General features: G+C 37.4%; 1 protein-coding gene across 3 annotated transcripts in view; it reads left to right on the top strand.

Moving 5' to 3' along the window:
- The window catches only part of znf385b (zinc finger protein 385B), a 118,051-nt gene that overhangs the window by 556 nt on the left and 105,386 nt on the right, over positions 1-12,109 (top strand). The gene's annotated exons all lie outside the window — the stretch shown is intronic.

The raw sequence follows: 12,109 nt of genomic DNA, 5'->3' as shown, positions 1-12,109 counted from the left end.
TACAGTGCCACACATATGGCTTACTTTCTTTAAAAAGTATGAAGAATGTCCTGCACTGTATTATATTTTATGTGCTATGTCAAGTCTTTACAAAGAAATCATAAACGTGTCACAACAGTTAGTCCATATGACTCGTATTATTATAGCCTATTCCAGGTTTTCGGAAGCCGTATGACAGCTTTGTGGATTTTGCGTCCTTTTTGAGGTTTGGCATCTTTGATTTTGAGTGAAACATTTAATTGAATAACAACAGAAAAAAACAAAATATTAATAATACTAATAATTCATGAATGAAATTAATTATACACAGTATGGTTTAATTATCAGCATGTATCCGTATTTCTTGGGTGTTCAACATCAGACATCTTCATCGCCTTATGAATTATAGCTATTTCTATGTAGGCTATATTGACATGTGTGCAAAAAAATGGTGACAGTGGAATGGAAGTGCATAGGCACATCAGTAATACGGGATTGCTTGCTGTGAGCATCTTTCACAGTTTGATGCCATAATTTCGCATTTGTCCTTGGACCATAATCCTCTCATATTTGTAACTCTACAGTAAGCCTCATAATATATAAGCAACCTAAAGCTTATGCTGACTTTAAGCTCTGGCCTTTGTGTCTTTGAGCAACCTTTGTTCATTCATAATTGTAAAAATATTAGAAATATCCTAAATGGAAATACAAAACCATTGAATATGATTGCGTCCATGCATCATTTCAACCAAATTTATCTGGTTAAATGTTAGAGCTTTTGGAAAATTTGACCTGTTATGCTAGTTCCTGTGTATCTCTCTTTCTCTCTCTCTCTCTCTCTCTCTCTCTCTCTCTCTCTCTCTCTCTCTCTCCTCTCTCTCTCTCTCTCTCTCTCTCTCTCTCTCTCTCTCTCTCTCTCTCTCTCTCTCTCAGTGTGTGTAATGTGAACATAAGGCAGTAGGTGTGGCTTCTCAGATATTCTCACTGAAGTGTCGTCTACCTGTACATAATTAATAGAGCACTTACTATGTCCTTTACTCATCAAGACTAATTTGTTCAGCAGTATTGCGTCATGCCTTGAAAAGCAAAACAAGTTGTAGGCTTAAGGCATCTTGGGAAATGGGTTGGTTTGGAACGTCTTTTCATAAACGCAAGTCCACCTTTGTGCTAGGCGTCCATAAGATAAATGTACCCACAGTGAGAATAAGCAAGCATATGCAGGCATAGTATAGCGCACATGTTCGTTTTTTCCTTCCTTCCTTCCTTCCTTCCTTCCTTCCTTCCTTCCTTCCTTCCTTCCTTCCTTCCTTCCTTCCTTCCTTCCTTCCTTCCTTCCTTCCTTCCTTCCTTCCTTCCTTCCTTCCTTCCTCCCACACTTCATTATTCCCACATACCCTTTCTTCTTTGAAGAGAATCTAGAATGTTTAATACGTCTGGAACATTGTATTATGGGACTCTGATCTATGCATTTTTTTAAGTAAAGAGAGCCTGCCTAATTCAACATTGAGATTGTTCTTCAGCTCAGCACAAAATTGTAACCCAGAGCTCTCAAATGTTCACAGGGCTGTTATTATACCTGCTGTCTCTGTTAGAAATATGAGCTGGTGATGTGCCCTTGGTTTCTCAATGAGTGTGGAGAAGCACTTGTGGAGAGTAAAATCAAAGAGTTTCCCTTCTGTATGGCAGTGTTACACCGTCTCATCGCCGTTATTTAATATCTGTGATAATCACACTCATAAAATCTCAATCAACAGCATGCTGCTGCAAGTCATACAGAAGACCTGCTGTAAAATCCAGAGAGAAAATGATTATCTGCACAATATTTAACGTCCCCGACTCTGCTAATGACTGTACAAGGTTAACAAGAACATCTTGGCAATTTCATAGATGTCTTTTAAGGAAATACTGGAGCAGTTTGGGGTTATTCGAGGTCAACAAGAATAAGTAATTTGGTGATATGTGTCATTTCTGCATTCCTGGAATCCCTCAATGGATTGGAACGTTCTGTCATTGGTCTGTTTGATAAATATGATGTCTCTAGTTGCCATCATACTTTTTCTGGGTCCATTTGAAAGGAAGTCAATACCCTGGAGAGTTGGAGATAGCGTGATAATTGTAATGTTTTAAGTCACAGATTTATATCAGGAATTAAGCTTCTCTGTGAGAACTGAGCTTGTCTCATCTTGTAGCATGATATCTCTCTGCTCTGCAGATAAATAGTTTACCAGTAGCAATACAAATCTGTTGCCTGAAAAATATTAAGCAGCACAACTTTTTCAACTTTTATAATAAGAAGAAATGTTTCTTGAGCTCTAAATCAGCATATTATGATCATGTGACGAGTAATGATGTAATGATGCTGAAAAGCTTTGCCAACACTGGAATAAATGACTTTTTCTAATAGGCTAGGCTATATATTTTAATAATAGAAAAGAGTCATAAATTGTAATAACATTTTACAATAGTACTGTTTTCTACTGTATTTTTTTTTTACCAAATAAATGCATTCTTGGTGAGCACATGCACATGAAAAAAAAAAAATCTGTTAACACTTTATTTTGATTGTCCACTTTAGACATTCTACTAAAAGTATAAGTAACTTTTGCAACTACATGTCAACTACCAGCCATTAGAGTATTAGAAGACTGTCTGCTTAATACCTGCCAACACTTTATTTTGATGCTCCCCAACAAACATTCTACAGACTATAAGTAATTTTAGCAAGTACGTCCACTTATTCTACTAACCCGAACCCAACAGTCTACTAATACTCTTAGTTGAGATGTAGAACAATACATGAGAGTTAGTTGACCTGCAAAGTTACTTATAGTTATGAATGTCTAAAGTGGACTATCAAAATGAAGGGTAACCAAACATCTAACTGACCCCCAATTTTTTTAATGGCAGTGTCAACCAGTTTACACAATCCAATCAATTCCTGATGGCCAAAATCAAGTCCTGTCCTACATTTTTCACTGAATGTCCTGTTTTTTTACTCTGACATATATCAGATTATGTCAATAAAACGGTTTGCAAATGGCAACATGTTGTCATGATCACTGGAAAATGAGTTACAGAATTCGCCCACAGACAATTCCAGAAAATTGTTGTTTCCCTTATATTTACCCAATATCGGATGCAGACCATACATTGCGCATTATTTACAGTAAACAAACTCGCATGGATCATTCTCAGAAATTTGTTTCATACTCCACGTGCATGTTATTGTTTACCACCCAATTTTATTTTATTCAGACATCGACACTATTGTGGGTCTCTATCTTTTCCGTGTGTTGCACAAAAGCCTCGTTTCACAAAAGACTGGTTTTGTGGTATAGCTTGTCCCCCCTACAGCTAGGAGATGCCTGTATAGGTGACTGGTAATTAGTCCCATTCTGTCTGCAGTGATTTATGGAGCTCACCATCATGCATGCAAGTGATCCATGAGCCAAAGAGGCAGTCCTTCTACACAAGCAAGGACAAGTAGACATTTCATGTTTTAGTCAAATTATTTAGGTTAACTTAATACAAACCATTAATTAGCATGTTTAAATTTGATCCTATACCGTATTTTGTGGCCTTTTTGGTTCCACGTTGTCACTACCATAATAAAATCTGTAATCAATCCTTAGCCTATATCTAAGGATGGGCAGAATGATCAAAAGCTCTTCTGACTCTGTTTTTTTTTATATTCCATGTTTTTTCGTTGCAAATATTTTTACGGCGGTATAAACGCCAGCAAAAACTGACATATTCCTACCGTCACACAGTATATACCATCATCTCATCAGTAATGTCTATTAACATCTCAGTTGGTATAATAGTCATCTGTCATTGGCGCGCTACTACAGAGAGTCTTTTACCAGCTGAATTATATAAAAACTCATTTGCTGTTGAGGACATGACTGCTGTGGAGTGACATGCAATTGTGACATGACATCTAACATGACCTGAATTAGCATGCATAGGCTATTACCTCCAATATACGTACACCTTTGTCATTGTGTGCGTAGCTTTTTTTGACCTTGCATTTATTTTTACTGATGGAAAAGCCCGGGAGGAGGCTGCCGCTCCTGGTTGGGTATGGAATGGGGCAGAAATAAATTGCCTCCACATCTCCTGCGTCTCTGCGGAGTTTAACGAATGATAAGGAAGCTGGGAAACTAGGATATTGGGAAGGTCAGCTAGTTCTAGTAATTAGCAGGAGGGATGAAGGAGGAAGGTGAAAGAGGGAGAGGGGAATGATTCCTCTTTGAAGGGAGTAATGAATCAGTCTTACTGTATTTTTTTCCTGACATGATGGGATATTTTGAGGGACTTAAATCAAATCCTTGGGAAATTTATATTCTTCACAGATAATTTGTTTTAACAATAACATAAACCTTTGAAGGTTTTCGATATAGATATACAGTGCATCCGGAAAGTATTCACAGCGCTTCACTTTTTCCACATTTTTTTGTTACAGCCTTATTCCAAAATGGATTAAATTCATTATTTTCCTCAATTCTACAAACAATACCCCATAATGACAATGTGAAAGAAGTTTGTTTGAAATCTTTGCAAATTTATAAAATAAAAAACTTAAAACAAACAAACAAGTATTCACAGCCTTTGCTCAATACTTCGTTGAAGCACCTTTGACACCAATTACAGCCTCAAGTCTTTTTGAGTATGATGCTACAAGCTTGGCACACATATTTTAGGCAGTTTCTCCCATTCTTCTTTGCAGAACCTCTCAAGCTCCATCAGGTTGGATGTGGAGCGTCGGTGCTTCAAGTGTGGGCTTTGGCTGGGCCACTCAAGGACATTCACAGAGTCGTCCCGTAGCCACTCCTTTGTTATCTTGGCTGTGTGGTTTAGGGTCGTTGTCCTGTTGGAAGATGAACCGTCACCTCAGTCTAAGGTCCAGAGCAGGTTTTCATCAAGGATATCTCTGTACATTGCTGCATTCACCTTTCCCTCGATCCTGACTAGTCTCCCAGTTCCTGCCGCTGAAAAACATCCCCACGGCATGATGCTGCCACCACCATGCTTCACTGTAGGGATGGTATTGACCAGGTGATGAGCGGTGCCTGGTTTCCTTCAGACATTGCCATTTAGGCCAAAGAGTTCAATCTTTGTTTCATCAGACCAGAGAATTTTGTTTCTCATGGTCTGAGAGTCCTTCAGGTGCCTTTTGGCAGACTCCAGGCTGGCTGTTACTGAGGTGTGGCTTCCTTCTGGCCACTCTACCATACAGGCCTGATTGGTGGAGGGCTGCAGAGATGGTTGTTCTTCTGGAAGGTTCTCTACAGAGAAACGCTGGAGCTCTGTCAGAGTGATCATCAGGTTCTTGGTCACCTCCTTGACTAAAGCCCTCCTCCCCTGATCGCTCCGTTTGGCCGGGCGGCCAGCTCTGGAAAGAATCCTTGTGGTTCCAAACTTATTACATCTACTTATGATGGAGGCCACTGTGCTCATTGGGACCCTCAATGCTGCGGACATTTTTCTGTACCCTTCCCCAGATCTGTGCCTCAATACAATCCAGTCTCGGCAGTCTACAGCCAATTCCTTGGATTTCATGGCTTGGTTTGTGCTCTGACATGCACTGTTAACTGTAGGACCTTATATAGACAGGTGTGTGCCTTTCCAAATCATGTCCAATCAACTGACTCTAATCAAGTTGTAGAAATCTCTCAAGGATGATCAGTGGAAACAGGATGCACCTGAGCTCAATTTTGAGTGTCACGGCAAAGGTTGTGAATGCTTATGTGATTTTTTTTTACTTTTTTATTTTTATATATATTTGCAAAGATTTCAAACAAACTTCTGTCACGTTGTCATTAAGGGGTATTATTTGTAGAATTTTGAGGAAAATAATGAATTTAATCCATTTTGGAATAAGGCTGTAACATAATAAAATGTGGAAAAAGTGAGGCGCTGTGAATACTTTCCGGATGCACTGTGTGGAAAGAAACCAAGGCCACTGAAGGAGTGGGCATCACTATTGTGTTGTATAAACCACATACTCTCTGAATATTTCATTCCCTTTCTCTGTGACACCGCAGTCTCTACTTCTCCCTAGCTTCAATCTGGATGTCCCTGTGTGCATCTATCTTTTAACACCATTAATGTCCATTAATTCGTGAGTGTTTTTTCTTTGCTTTCCCAAGCTAAATAGTGCTCTACTGTATGGGGTCCTGCCAAGCTCATCTGGCCAGTTCCTGGTAGTTAAAACCCCCGTTTGACACATGCGTTTATATATAACGTAGCTGTGACAATTCACACTGTGCGCCGATGCCAAGGGATGGATGTGATGAGTGCCATGAGAATGAGAGCAATAAAGAGACTGATGGGACATTACGTCAATGGCAGATTTTGAATGGCAGCCAGGTTCATAATAAACAATGTCTATCATGTCTTCACTGCATAGTCCTGTGGATGATGCCAACATGTATTGTGATGTAACAAGAAAATGTTCACTGGGAAAAAATGCAGAGTAAGATTTTATGCAGAGGAATTGATCGGATTGTGTAAAGTGACTGTTAAGTGAAGTGAAGGATGAAATCAGGATCAGATGTTTGGTGGGAAGGGCCGAAAAGTAAGAGAGATTCATGACATCACTCAAAAAGGATAGTTGTTTCAGAGGTGGAGCAAGTTTCGCATTTAGGTAAAAATGTGTATGAGTTTTGTAACAAGAATTTGTATTTGTAATTGCATGCACAGTACAATTACATTATGCACAATAACATTTTTATAAAAGTAATGATTGACTTCTAATCCAGTGTGCATCTCAGTTGTGTTCTCCATTGTTTTGTCTTCTCTATCATAAAAAGCAAAACATTTAAATAATAGAAATTTCAAATCTAAAGGTAAAGCTATTTCAGACGATCACTCTTCAGCACCCACCCAATTAGATTGTTCCTCTGCATCAGCAGAATGAGGTAGGCTACAGTTTTCTCACCGTGGTGCATGCTGAAATCAATTAACACTCCAAGTCGTTCCTCTTTGACTGACAGTAACTCAATTCATTTAGGCTAAACACTTTACTCCGCACTTAAACTGTTGATGTCAGTGCTACTGATGTCAGTTATTATGAAATCATCTTTTTAGATTTTTTCAATATCTGGGATGTGACTCTTGTAACCCTGATGTCAAAGTGGGTTACATCAGTAGCTCCTACAGGCCGTGTGATTGGTCCTAGTCTGGAAGCGAGGACAGAGTGGGGAAAAACCCGCTTCGAGCTTTATAATGGGTGACAAATGCTGAGTCCCACTGTTTAGCTCTGTACTGATTCACAGGATTCACTGCTGCTGTCATACTGAGCAGAGGATCTGTAGTTCACTTCAGTTGACAACTTGCTCACTTGAAATTGCCTGCAATGTCAGCAAAATCATATAGCTTTTAAGATGGAAAGGTCAGGAGTTTCCAGTATAACCATTTTTTTCAATGCATGTATATATATATATATATATATATATATATATATATATATATATATATATATATATATAATGTATGTATATATATATATATGTATGTATATATATATATATATATATATATATATATATATATATATATATATATATATACATATATATATACATATATATACATATATATATATATATATATATATATATATATATATATATATATTATTTTTTATTTTTTTAATAATACATGCTTGTATTATCGTTTGGAAATTTTAGGGCTGGTAATATATTTTTTATTTATCAAGGATACATTAAATCGACAGGAAAGACATTTAATGTTACAAAAGATGCTGTTCTGATAAATTATGTTATTTTGAACTTTCTATTCATCAAAAAATGATAATGATTTTCAACATTGATAATAATAAATGTTACTTGAACACCAAATCAGCATATTAGCCTAGAATGATTTCGGAAGGATCAGGAGGAATCATGTCAGAGGAATAAATATAGCATTTAAATATTGATTAAAATAGAAAGTTATTTGTAAATACAGTTTTTGGTAGACTTAACATCACACTGACTCCAAACTTTTGAATGGTACAATACAATATTTATTTACTTTTTATTCATGAAGTCATTGGTCCTGCCAATATATGTTTTTCATATTGCCTTGGTGCATAGGATATTATATGAATGTGAAATAAAATCTAATTTATATAAAAATTTTATTTCTTTAACCATTTAGAAAGCAGTTTAAGTAAAGTGCTGAGTCTGCACCCACTAATTTGGTTCTACTATAATCAGGTTGCGCACAGCACTGCCCCTTAAAACTCGTCTCAACTGGGCTTTCGCTGATCTCCTTTTGATTGGCTGCTGGCACGAGGTGTCTGTCCTCACCTAGACTTCTAAGTTCTTTAGATTTCCCGTCAATCAGCTGTGGTTAGTGGGATGGAACCTTCCTCCCACCGCTGAAATCCAGGACTGAGTAATGGACCTAAGAGAGGAACTGAACTGCAACAGCTGCCCGACTGTAGTGGTTTATTTAGCATCGCCTCAGGTTATATGTAACCCTGCAAAAACCTGATAAAAGCCCCTCTTCTCTATTTATATTTCAACATGTGCATTAATGATTTAAGTCATGAGTGTAGCTCATGTTGGTATTTCACCACCTACCCAATCCTAGATAATGGCATGCATGTAACTCAATCAGAGTGGATCCAGCAACAGACTGGCTGCCTTGCTGCCTGTGGTCTACAATATTTCATTAATTATGTTTATAATCAACATTTCTCTGCACGAAGCTTAACGAAGCTTTTTGTAAAACATTGTAGGGAATATGAATGCCTTCTCCATGATGGACACATGCTGTCTTTGAATTTTGCCAAATTAATTGATCTTACAAGGCAGAATAACCATGTAAGGACTGTGCCTATGATGCCTTAAAATGCTGCCTACGTACTAGATTTTGGAACAGAGCTGTTGTGTCTTTTTATAGATCTGCACAAGTGGTACAGTATGTGGGCCAAAAAGTGTAATAAATAAATATATATATATATATGTATTATAACAGAACTGGGGATCCAGACTTTAATCAGAGAGTGAGGAATCGTTTGTTAAATCTGATTTTGAGGAAGAAAGCAGCTTGTGGATCAGATGAGCCGAGGGATGGTTTGGCTCAGTGACAGATGGGAAACATTAGGGCTCCTCTAATCCTTTCAACATTGACACCAGAGTGTGAGAGAGGTAACTCACACCCACAGCGCCTGAAACCAACGCACAAAGCAGAAGACCTTGCGCAGAATATCTCTTAAAGCTAGCGAAGGAGCAGAACTGCCGCATGGGTCAATGACTTGCTCTGTTTGAATAGAGAGCATTCAGTGCAGCTTTATATACTCACTGGAGGCAGAGTTAATGCATTTCTATCAAGGGGTCAAGGTTTGGTGGTTAGCGTGACCCAGTTTACCCCTGCTGGTAGATGTAAGATGTAAAAAGCATCTTTCTCCATTGACTGCCATTCAAAAGTTGTTGTTTAATCTAATAAAATATATTATTTTGAAATGAATCAAATGACATTTTTGTGATCCGCACATAGCCTACATCTGTAATAGTTATAGTAGATGATTTAACTCTTTCCCCAACATTGACAGAAATTTCCGGCTTTCCGTGTTGTCACTGTTATATGGTAGAAGGGTGCTATTACGCATTCTCTGAAAGAGTACTAAATCTTCCGATCACAGGCGAAAAAGAAGCAGAAACAAGCGATAGCATATGATGCATGTGTAAAATAATGCGATCATCAACATAAAAAAAACAACATATAAATCAAAACTGCCTAATGTTACCAAATGAAATGTTGACCCAGGATGAGCTATAGCACTGTGAAGCTTTGGGGGTGTTGATGGACTCGATCTACTCCATTGTTTTGATCATCTTTCTGAATCCTATCCAGACATAGAGTCTTTGACAAAAATGCTTTTTGCTCAAAATGTTGCATTTATATGAAACCTGCCCACATTCAAGTGTTGATAAAAAAGGAATGCATTAAGCTAGAATAAAAAGTGTGTGTGTGTGTGTGTGTGTGTGTGTGTGTGTGTGTGTGTGTGTGTGTGTGTGTGTGTGTGTGTGTGTGTGTGTGTGTGTGTGTGTGTGTGTGTGTGTGTGTGTGTGTGTGTGTGTGTGTGTGTGTGTGTGTGTGTGTGTGTGTGTGTGTGTGTGTTAGTAGAGGGTCTCTTGAAAATGTGAAAAACTCAGGCGTTTTAAAAACTCTTAAAAAAGAGTTAACAATGCCTGCTTTTTTTTTTTTTACAACCATGAAAACAAACATAACACTCCAAGTAAAATAGTGCTGAGTGTGGACCTTTATTACAAAAAAACAACAACAAAAAACTACTGAACCATGAAAATGTACTGTACTTTTTAAATATAAATAAGTATTATACCTTCATCATTCATGTTAGTTCATAGTGCATTAATGTTAACAGATATACAACTCAAAATTTCCAATTAACAATCAAACTATGAACAATTTATTAAACTTAATGTTACAAATGGATTGTATTGTAATGTGTAAAGTGTTTTTGTAAAATGTTACCATTTCATGTAAATCCAAACCGTAATGCTTAGATGCCTATTTAAAATATCTACACAAAGGTCATAGCATTGAAATTAGATAGCATTGTATACTTTCCCACTTTATTTGCATCTATTTTAGAACGAAGTGTTTTTTGTCACATTGTTTTATTCGTTTGAGGTACTACTAATGTTAGCGGCCTCTCAGCCTCAATGGCAAACATACTGCTGTTCTCTGCAGAATCTACTCAACACATTAATTACTTTATAATAATATGAAAGGAGGTGCCCCCAGGCACACTTCTTAAACCTAAAATGACTAATGGGACACCCTACGGTCTTGTGGACTTAACGGACGCAAGCACGCGGCGACCAAGTCCACAAGATCGTAAGTGCATATGAAGTGTGCCATTTGGAACAGGGCTTATCTGTCAGTTGCTGTTTCCAACCACCTATTATTATGCAAATTGTGGGATATTGCATAAAAACGCTGGATGGAAATGCCAAGATGTGCATAAATTCTAAAAAATAACATGCATTCAAGATTTTTTTTTATCTGATAAGCACACAAACTATGATGGTAATCTATCTATCAGTAAAATTGCAATGCAATTCTGCATAATGCTAATGCAGTTTTGTAGGTAGTGTACATCACTTTTATGAAGCCCTCAATGCAGTAACTTCTGGACTAACCATGAGTTACTCTCTCTCTCTTTCTCTCACACTATCAGGTGTTAGTGGTTGTGGATTTGCTTGTTAATTTTTCATTTATCGTCTCCTATAAATCATAATGGACAAGAATATTGCCACAGTTTCCTTTTAATTTAATTTTAACATTTCTGCTTCTGAAAAGGGCCCATATGGATTAATTTTCCCACTTCCATTCATTTGTGCTGGTTTAGGATGTCATTGTCATAAATGTAATTTTTCATGAATCATCAAATTATCCTACAGGGATTTTACTACTGTAGGATATTTTATGAATGCATGTAAAGAATGAAATGCTTGAATTCTTTCATTTATCATCTGCCGTGCTTATTTTTACGTGGTGTCCCATGTTTATTCATTCTTGGAACATGAAGCTTAAAGATTATCTGTCCAGTGAGGACGCAAGTCATTTAGATTTAGAGTAATCTGATTGCATAGTAGGTACAAATTATAGCATAAAGGGCCACACACAAGTAGGGTAACAGCCGGCCTTTGTAAGCCCCATCTCTCAGATGATTGGTCAGCGATGGATTACTAACTCGGAGATAATTATGCTGGTAAATCCCAAATCCTGAATATGCAGCAGCTGTACAGACAAACATGGCCTTTTTTTCCTGTGCTGTTATGATATCGAAAATACTTCCAGACCCTTTTCCCCTCTCCTGCTGTGTTATGGTATGATTGTAAATCGCTTATGACTGCTAATCCAGTTGCATTTTCAGTACACAAATATGAGTGATATTGCACTACGCTTCATCCTATAATTGAATGCCCTATTCCTGACCCACCAAGTAAAATATTGGGAAAACAAAGTTGAGGGGATTTGGTATTATCTAGCCTATGTATTATCTAACCGAGAAAGTATTTATTTATACAAAATTAAATAATTGTATAATTAAATTGAGGGTGAAATTTCTTTACTTTGTTTTTCC

This window comes from Phoxinus phoxinus (assembly GCF_949152265.1).
Source record: "Phoxinus phoxinus genome assembly, chromosome: 7".
Taxonomy (NCBI): Eukaryota; Metazoa; Chordata; class Actinopteri; order Cypriniformes; family Leuciscidae; genus Phoxinus; species Phoxinus phoxinus.
The sequence above is the reverse complement of the archived record's forward strand: the minus strand, read 5'-3'. Positions and strand labels throughout refer to the sequence as shown.